This window comes from Schistocerca americana, chromosome 8 (genome assembly GCF_021461395.2).
Source record: "Schistocerca americana isolate TAMUIC-IGC-003095 chromosome 8, iqSchAmer2.1, whole genome shotgun sequence".
NCBI classification, from domain to species: Eukaryota; Metazoa; Arthropoda; class Insecta; order Orthoptera; family Acrididae; genus Schistocerca; species Schistocerca americana.
This window is the reverse complement of record NC_060126.1, coordinates 272,565,916-272,574,875: the sequence shown is the minus strand read 5'-3', so window position 1 is coordinate 272,574,875 and position 8,960 is coordinate 272,565,916. Positions and strand designations below refer to the sequence as shown.

The window sequence follows — 8,960 nt, the reverse complement described above, 5'->3', positions numbered from 1 at the left end:
TTGAACATTTGGGGCTGTCATGCTGAAGGAGGGAGTGCTGCATGTGTGGACAAAATCTTCGACTTCGAAATTCGATTACAGCGCCCTGTTTCTCACGCGTTGGCATAGTCACGTTACGCACCACCACGATACACGCTACAATCTGGAGCCCTCTAGCGGCAGAGGGCTGCAAATACGTAGACACGAAGAATAAAGATAGAGAATGTTAATAAAGTTTGTTTTATTTAAAACTTCTAAAAGTTTTTACATAAAATATTCGGAGGCATTACTTTTCAGCATGCCATCGTACATACATTTGAAGACGATCAAATGTGGTCGAAACTATTCATACTGTTAAAAAAGGTACAACTGAGACGGAAAAATAAACGATATATGAAACTTTTAACATCAATGCAGTCATTGAAACCTGTTTCGACGAAAGTGTCGACTAACGTATTTTTATTAGGTCGTTGATTTTGCACAACAACGGAAGTCTGGCGTAAAAACACGACTTTTTTAAGGTAGTCATCTTGTGTGTATGTTATGTTAAAGTGGATAAACGGAACCATCATGCCATAAAATTGTTTCATCAAATTACCTTCCATTAGGAAAACTGGAATGCACCCCATGACTGTGATATGATTTTCAAAATGGTAAAGAGCAGCAATCATTCATCGTTTCCGTTCTAGTTTTATTGGAGCAAATCCACATTTCGGCTAGTAAATAGCCATTATCAATGCAGTATTTCACAGCTGTTATGAACTGAAACCCCAAAGTAACTGGTATAGGCATGCGTATTCGAATACAGAGATATGTAAACAGGCAGAATACGGCGCTGCGATCGGCAACGTCTATGTAAGATAATAAGTGTCTGACGTAGTTTTTAGATCGGTTACTGCTCCTTCAACGGCAGGTTATCAAGATTTAAGTGAGTTTGAACGTGGTGTTATAGTCGGCGCACGAGCGATGGGACACAGCATCTCCGAGGTAGTGATGACGTGGGGATTTTCCTGTACGATCATTTTATGAGTGTACCGTGAATATCAGGAATGCGGTAAAACATCAAATCTCCGACAGCGCTACCGCCGAAAAAAGATCCTGTAAAAATGGGATCAACGACGACTGAAGAGAATCGTTCAACGTGGCAGAAGTGCAACCCTCCGCAAATTGCTACAGATTTCAACGCTGGACCATCAAAGGTGTCAGCGTGCGAAGCATCCAACGAAACATCATCGATACGGGCTTTCGGAGCCGAGGGCCCACCATTGTTCCCTTGATCAATGCACGACACAAAATCTTACGCCTCGCCTGGGCCCGTCAACGCCAGCATTGGACTGTTGATGACTGGAAACATGTTGCCTGATCGGACGAGTCTCTTTTCGTATTGTGTTGAGCGGATGGACGTGTGCGGGTATGGAGACAACCTCAGCAGGTGGAGGCTCTGTAATGGTGTGGGCCGTGAGCAGTTGGAGTGATACTTCTAGATACGACTCCGTCAGGTGACACGCACGTGAGCATCCTGTCTTATCACCTGCATACGTTCAGGTTCATTGTGCATTCCGACGGACTTGAGCAATACCAGTAGGACAAAGCGACACACCAAACGTCCAGAACTGCTACAGTGCTCCAGAAACTCTCTGCTGAGTTTAAACAATTCCGATGGTCACCAACATGAACATTATTGAACATATCTGGGATGAAATGATAATTAAATGGACCGTTGATGTACTTCATTGGGGACATGTTGAAAATATGTGCCCCGACCGGGACTCTAACCCGGGATCTCCTGCTTACATGGCAGACGCTCTATCCATCTGAGCCACCGCGGGCACAGAGGATAGTGCGTCTGCAGGGCCTTATCCCTTGCACGCTCCCCGTGAGATCCACATTCCCAACATGTCCACACCACTACATTCGTAGTGCGCCTGTTTGCAGCTAGGGTGTCCATTTAATTATCATTTCATTTCTAGCAAAGCTGCATGGTCATCCACGGTAACTGTTCTTTCGGGAACAGATACTACCGTCATATATATCTGGGATGCTTGCGTCGTGCTATTCAGAAGAAATCTCCTCCCCCTCGTACTCTTACGGATTTAAGCACAGCCCTGCAGGATTCTTCATGGCGTCAGTTCCCTCCAGCACTACTTCAGACAGTAGTCGAGTCCATGCCACGTCGTATTTCGGCTATTCTGCGTGCTCGTGGGGGCGCTACACGATATTAGGCAGCTGTACCAGTTTCTTTGGCTCTTCAGTGTATATGCTCTAGTACGTCTACACCCATTGTTCAGGCTCCTATCACAGGTGTAGATGTACTGTACCATGTGAGCGTTTAGCGAGCATTTGGATGTAACACAAAATGGTGTTGACGATAAAACAGTGTGTTCAAACAAGCACACTAGTACACCACTTAAGAAATTTACAATTCGCTCAAGATTTATTGTTGCAACAGTGCAGGTGGATTATCTGAAATGATTACATTAACAGATCAATAGCACAAGCGGTTCTGACAATGAGGTATGAAGTATCGACCTATGCTGAAACACCCATTAGTATTAGTCTACAACTTTGCTTCCGCCGTTTTGCAATAGACGGCAGTAGCGGCAAGTGGGATTCAGGTGTTTGGTCATAGATGTAATCCAATAAGCTTAGGCATCTGTAAACATAATGCCATAAAAATATTAGCCGATTTGTGATTGCATCATATGGTTATTCTCGATTAAGTACGTCAACTTACGTACTCATATGTGGGAAGTTTTAATTTTCTGCTTTAACATGTAGAGGTCTGCGGCTGTGGCTCTTAAAATGCTGGGTAAGACCAATGGTAAGGGAACTATTAGTGGAAGAACGTGCAGAGAATGTTTTCAACGCCTTAAGAACGGTGATTTTGACGTCGAAGACCGGCATGGTGGTGGAAGACAGAACGTTTTCGGTGCTACTGAAACAGACGAAGACATTCAGAGGACATCATTATCGAAAGTAATTGATGCGTTCGAGGGCAGCACTGAAACACAAACGGCCACAGTACGGCGATAGGCACGTAAAGGTAATTTTGCAGCAGGTCAGTGTTCGACCCCATGTAGCACAACCGTCAAAATGTACATGAAAACGTTGAAATGAGAAGTCCAACCTCCCGCTGAATCTCCATACGTTGCTCTCTCTCTGACTACCACCTTTTTCGACCAGTGACATACAGTCTGGCTGACCAGCACTTCCGATCATATGAAAAAGTGCAAAATTGAATCGATTCATGGATCCCCACAAAAGGCGCCCAGTTGTTCCACCACGGGATTCGTATGCTATCCGAAAGATGGGAAAATTTAGTGGGCAGCGATGGCCAATACTATGAATCATAATTTTTTTGTAAGTTTTTCACAATAAAGCCCCGAACTTCGAGAAAAAACGGCGGAAGCAAAGTTGTAGACCTATTACATGGTGTAGCCTCCACGGACGGCTATGCAAAAGGTGAGTCTGGCATCAAATCTATCTTACAGATGACGAATCTGTCCCATTATATCACATATGTGCTCAACTGCTGACAAGTCCGGAGATAGTGTAGGCCAGCGTCGTTTCTGCGAGTGTTGCAGAGAACATTGAGCTTCATGGGCAGTGTGTGGGCGAGAATTATCCTACTGGTACAACACATCACTTTCCTGTTGCAATAATGGCAGAAGAACGAGTCTAACAACATTCTGCACATACTGAGTGCTCGTTAGCGTCCACTCCAGAAACACCAAAGATGAACAAGGGTTGTAGCTTATCGCACGCCAGACCATGAGGTATTTGGTGGGCCCAGTGTGTCGTGGACGAATGCGCTCTGCGAGACAACGCTTACCAGGTCTACGTCGTATGCGCAAAAGACCGTCACTTGCGTGCAGGCAGAATCTGCTTTCATCGCTGAAGACGACGGCGCGCCATTCGATCCTCCAAGTGATCCTTTGGCGGCACCAGTCGAGCCGTGCACGTCGATGCTGCGCTGTGAGTGGAAGACGGACTAGAAGTGTGCGTGCCCGTAGTCCCACTGCTAATAACTGGTTCGCAACAGTTTCTGTTGACAAGTATGAGCTCACAAGCCGTCTTATTTTGCTGTGGTAGCTGTACGATCTGCCACTGCTGCCCTTGTTGTTGTGGTCTTCAGTCCTGACACTGTTTTGATGCAGCTCTCCATGCTACTCTATCCTGTGCAAGCTTCTTCATCTCCCAGTAGCTACTGCAACCTACATCCTTCTGAATCTGCTTATTGTACTCTTCTCTTCGTCTCCCTCTACGATTTTTACCCTCCACGCTGCCCTCCAGTACTAAATTGGTGATCCCTTGATCCCTCAGAACATGACCTACCAACCGATCCCTTCTTCTAGTCAAGTTGTGCCACAAACTCCTCCCCAATTCTATTCAATACCTCCTCATTAATTATGTGATATACCCATCTAATCTTCGACATTCTTCTGTAGCACCACATTTCGAAAGCTTCTATTCTCTTCTTGCCTAAACTATTTATTGTCCATGTTTCACTTCCATACATGGCTACACTCCATACAAATACTTTCAGAAACGACTTCCTGACACTTACATAAATACCCGATGTTAACAAATTTCTCTTCTTCAGAAACGCTTTCCTTGCCATTGCCAGTCTACATTTTATACCCTCTCTACTTCGACCATCATCAGTTATTTTGCTCCCCAAATAGCAAAACTCCTTTACTACTTTAAGTGTCTCATTTCCTAATCTAATTCCCGCAGCATCACCCAACTTAATTCGACTACATTCCATTATCTTCGTTTTGCTTTTGTTGATGTTCATCTTATACCCTCCTTTCAAGACACTGTCCATACCGTTCAACTGCTCTGTCAAGTCCTTTGCTGTCTCTGACAGAATTACAATGTCATCGGCGAACCTCAAAGTTTTTATTTCTTCTCCATTGATTTTAATACCTACTCCGAACTTTTCTTTCGTTTCCTTTACTGCTTGCTCAGTATACAGATTGAATAAATAGCATCAGGGAGAGGCTACAACCCTGTCTCACTCCCTTCCCAACCACTGCTTCCCTCGACTCTTATAACTGCCATCTGCTTTCTGTACAAATTGTAAATAGCCTTTCGCTCCCTGTATTTTACCCCTGCCACCTTCAGAATTTGAAAGAGAGTATTCCAGTCAACATTATCAAAAGCTTTCTCTAAGTCTACAAATGCTAGAAACGTAGTTTTTCCCTTATAGTACGAGAGTCCTGGCTGGCGCCTGTGCTGCTGGGATGTCCAGAACCTCGTCTAAAGGTGTGAGAATGTTCACATGATCACTGATACCAGCATCATTGCACGACTGACACAGGACGCTAAACATGAGTTGCAGTTCTCTGGAAGGACCATTCCACCACTCGGGAAGCCACAATTTGATCCTTTTCAAACTCTCTCTGTTGGCTATAGGAAGCACGAGTGCATTTTCGTGGCATAGCTGCCTGCTTACTTCACACGTTGGCACCACGCTGAGCCTTCTAGCTGAGAGCACTCTATATGAAAGGGTAGAAACAGATGGCGCTCTCATAGCTAAGCCACTACACTCTCTGTTGGCGTCCGCGTTGGAACCTTTATCAGTACCTTTACTATGTCATCGGATCAAACAAAATCTTTCCAGATGTACTAATTTATTTATCCGGCAATGTACTATAACGCATGCATAATTACTTGTACAAGAGTTCAAGATGTAGTGCTTTGGCAAAACGTCCAGCAAAGTCTCCAATGAAAAAATATAGTGACAGAATGGCACAAAATCGTAATCGTACGAAGACGTTTCGAACATTAATTTTAATGAAACTTTCTGGCAGATTAAAACTGTGCGCCGGACCGAGAACTGTGTCTTTCGCGGGCTAGTGCTCTACCAACTGATCTACCCAAGCACGGCTCACGATCCGTTCTCACAGTTTCAATTCCGCCTCTACCTAGTCTCTTAATGTAAATATTTTCAAAATGGTTCAAATGACTCTAAGCACTATGGATCTTATCTGACGTCATTAGTCCCCTAGACTTAGAACTACTTATACCTAACTAACTTTAGGACAACACACACAACGATGCTCGAGGCAGGATTCGAACCTACGACCGCAGCAGCAGCGCGGTTCCTGACTGAATAGCCTAGAACCGCTCGGTCACAGAGACCGGCCTAAATATTTTCCTTTCCAGTATTTCCCCGCCCTGGACTTTCGATAATAGTCGTACGTGTGGTACTGAGTAAAATACTTTTCGGATGCCGATCCACGTGAAGGGCATACCAAAATTGGTATCGCAAACGTAAACACCGAGAATGTGCATAATACAGCATTGGTCGAATGGCGGTCAGAAGTGGACTAATGGCGGTTAAAAGTCTGCCAAAACAAGAACGGTAAAAGACTATTGCGTGAGAAGTTGACTATGGGAAAACTGGTGCCGCATTTGGGGAACGATAACTAATGGCAAACGCGAAAAATGAATTTTCAACAACGTTTGGAGCACTTCAGAACCGACTAGCCAGTCCGTTAAATGTACCACGTCTGTGTTATGGCCATGCCACATCTGTTATGTGGAGATCATGTAAGTCTACCAGTGGAATTGTGCTATAACGAACACTTGAAATGCAAGCAATGGTCTGAGAACGAACGTTGACTTTCGAGACCAGTCACCACCAATAAGCTGTACGAAATATGATAATAACGTGAGTAAATAATTACCTAGGTTGTTTCCTTTATATTTGTAGAGACATTTTTATCAGGAAGTATAATCCGAACTTGAACCAGGAAGGCGGCGGTATGACTGCGACTCCAGAACTGATCGAGTGCGAGTGTGTAGCGCAGCCGGCGAAAATGACGTGTCGCATCTCCCCCCCCCCCCCCCTCCACCCACGCCTTCTGCCAGAATGCACTCCGCTGCCCACAGATGCACTGACTCACATCCTAATCAATAATGTGTCAATTTTCGCACACGAGCGAACCCCTAGTCTCATCTCTACGCTACTGGACGGCGCGGATACAGGCGAAAACTCTCTGCAGAGTTCATTGTAGTCTTGCTGTAATAGCGATGACACCTATAAATCTTATTTTTACTGCAGCTGATTTCGGTGCGTCATTAAGCAATCTTCACGCAAGCTGATATGATACCGGGTCACACCATTATATACACACCACAACAAAAGTTTGGTGGAATATCGTACAGTTTACTACAGTGACATCTTATAGTACACCAACTGGGGTTTGTGCAGTACCTTATTAACAAAATAAACATAATTCCTTCTGAAAACAAGAACGATTTTGGTTAGTTACAAAAATCATTATATAACAAATCAGCTTCTCTCCTAAGTAAACATCTTGAAAACATGACGATTATTATGTCCTTTGTAGTGTGTATGTCCTCCCCACACTTGGATGCGTTCTTCCACTCTGCGACGCACGCTCTTGATGAAACAATCAGGTTTATCTTGGGTACGAAGTCCCACTCCTCAATGGCAGCTTCTCTGAGGCCCTGAAGATTAACAAGTGGATTCAGACGCTGTCCAGTGGCCACCCTCAATAAGTCCAATGCATGTTCAGTTCCATTCGTTTCTGGGGAGTGTGCTGGCCAGTGCATTTGGTTGGTTTTTCATCTTTGGAGGTACGTAGAGACTGCTAGAATACGGTACGGTCTTGCGTTGTCATCGACTTGGAATAAGTTCTCACCGACTTCAAATGTTCAAATGTGTGTGAAATCTTATGGGACTTAACTGATAAGGTCATCAGTCTCTAAGCTTACATACTACTTAACCTAAATTATCCTAGGGACAAACACACACACACACACACATGCCCGAGCGAGGACTCGAGAGCCTCCACCGGGACCAGCTGTGCACTGCAGCGCCCTAGACCGCTCGGCTACCACCGACTTCACGTCTGTAGGTACTTACAGTTTGCAGGACCTCTTAGAGGTGTCGGGGACCAGTCAAATTGCCGTAGATGAGAATTAGAGGGGTCCGCCGTCCCATATTATTCCCACCCAGAATTGTACACTTCCACCTGCAAACAGATGGATTTCCTGAATGTATCGGTGTTCCTGTTGTCGTCAAGCGCTTTTCCAAACCCTAACACGTCTAGTGGTTGGTCATATACCAGTCTTGGTCTCGTCATCTAACAGACATTACTCCATTCTACAGTGGTCCATGTCGATGTGCCAGATCACAGATCCTTCTGCCGCATCAGTTACAGTGGTTCTGTGCAAAACTTCGCGTTGCTCTTCTGGAATGAAGACCACCCTGATACAATCTTCCACGCACTGTTTGGTCTCAGATACGAATCCCTGTTGCCCGGGGAAAAGTTATTTCCAATATTTCTGGCAGCTGATGTTGGGCGCCTGCGAGCCGACATTTGGAAGAAACAATCCTGCACTGTTATTGTCATACGAGGATCATCACAGTGAGGTCTATCGTTCACATTTCCCAACTCTCTGTACTTTCTCCACACCTCAGACGACTACTTTGAGTGACATGTAACCGACCGGCCTCATCTTACCGTGTGCAACCTGATGGAAGTTAAGCCACTATCCTGATCCTATCAAAGTGTTGTATGCCTTTACGTGGCATGTTACTGCAGTTTTGAACACAAACTGAATGAAGCTGTTATTGATACTGGACTGCTCACGGTGTGCCGCTGCGGCAGCGGTGCGTCTACATGACTGGGAAATGACCACAAAGCTTGCCAGTAATAAACACCGTCCAGTATATGGTATCTAACTCGACAATTGGGCAATTGCGTACATCAGTGAAACCTATAGTATCGGAGACTACATTTTATGGCAGTATTCCAAACTTTTGTTGAGCAGTGTATCTCATGGTAGCTGTGAGAAATCACTGTTATCAAGCTGAACCTGCTTCCATGGTTTGGTTTGAACGGTGGCAGCACATCAATTAGACTGTCACGATTCGCACCGTAAACAGAACAGTAAGTTCAGCATTAAGGACACCGATTTCTCACAACCTCTAAGAAATGTGT

The 8,960-nt window shown here is 44.8% G+C and overlaps 1 non-coding gene across 1 annotated transcript; it reads right to left on the bottom strand.

Annotated features, from left to right (window-relative positions):
* Positions 1 to 1,734: 1,734 nt before the first annotated feature.
* Positions 1,735 to 1,809, bottom strand: Trnat-ugu. Its single transcript has one exon. It is a non-coding gene; the product is annotated as a tRNA-Thr (tRNA).
* Positions 1,810 to 8,960: the final 7,151 nt, after the last annotated feature.